The 454-nt window shown below is 68.7% G+C and overlaps 1 protein-coding gene across 1 annotated transcript in view; it reads left to right on the top strand.

Annotated features, from left to right (window-relative positions):
* The first annotated feature begins 6 nt into the window (after nt 1-6).
* Nucleotides 7-454, top strand: part of ZBTB7B (zinc finger and BTB domain containing 7B) — a 13,602-nt gene continuing 13,154 nt past the window's right edge. Inside the window, exon 1 of the mRNA XM_006775662.2 lies at nt 7-62. The gene's annotated coding sequence lies outside the window, so the exon portion shown is untranslated. The remainder of the gene's footprint in view (nt 63-454) is intronic.

Raw genomic sequence — 454 nt, forward strand, 5'->3', positions numbered from 1 at the left:
ACGCGCTTCTCCCCACGCGCTGTGCCTCGGCAGCTCCAGCCAGCGGTCCCCACGGCGGAGAGGTGAGTGGACCCCACTTTTGTCTCCCGGCCCGGGGTCCCCCGGATTCCAAACGACTGCAGTGTCCTTCGTCCGTCCTGTGAGAGGGACCCCCCCACGCACACGCATGCCGGCTAGGTCCCCACCACTCCCCTTCCCAGCGCCTTCCCGGGACCTCGGCTCTTTGGAATGGGTTTTCACTGGGAGGAAAGGTAGAGAAGGCGCTCCGGCCGCTCCCCACCCGCGGCGGAGGGACCCCAGAAACTTTCTCTGCACTTCGGGGATCAGACAGCCTGGCGGCCCCGGGATGCCGAGAGGGCGAGACGGCGCCGAGCGCGACCCCTGTCCCCTTGGCGACTCGAGGGGGAGACCCCCGGCCCGGAGGAGCAGAGGGAATGGAAAGGCTGACGGACTC

The sequence above is a fragment of the Myotis davidii genome, unplaced genomic scaffold, assembly GCF_000327345.1.
Source record: "Myotis davidii unplaced genomic scaffold, ASM32734v1 scaffold208, whole genome shotgun sequence".
In the NCBI taxonomy this organism is placed as follows: Eukaryota; Metazoa; Chordata; class Mammalia; order Chiroptera; family Vespertilionidae; genus Myotis; species Myotis davidii.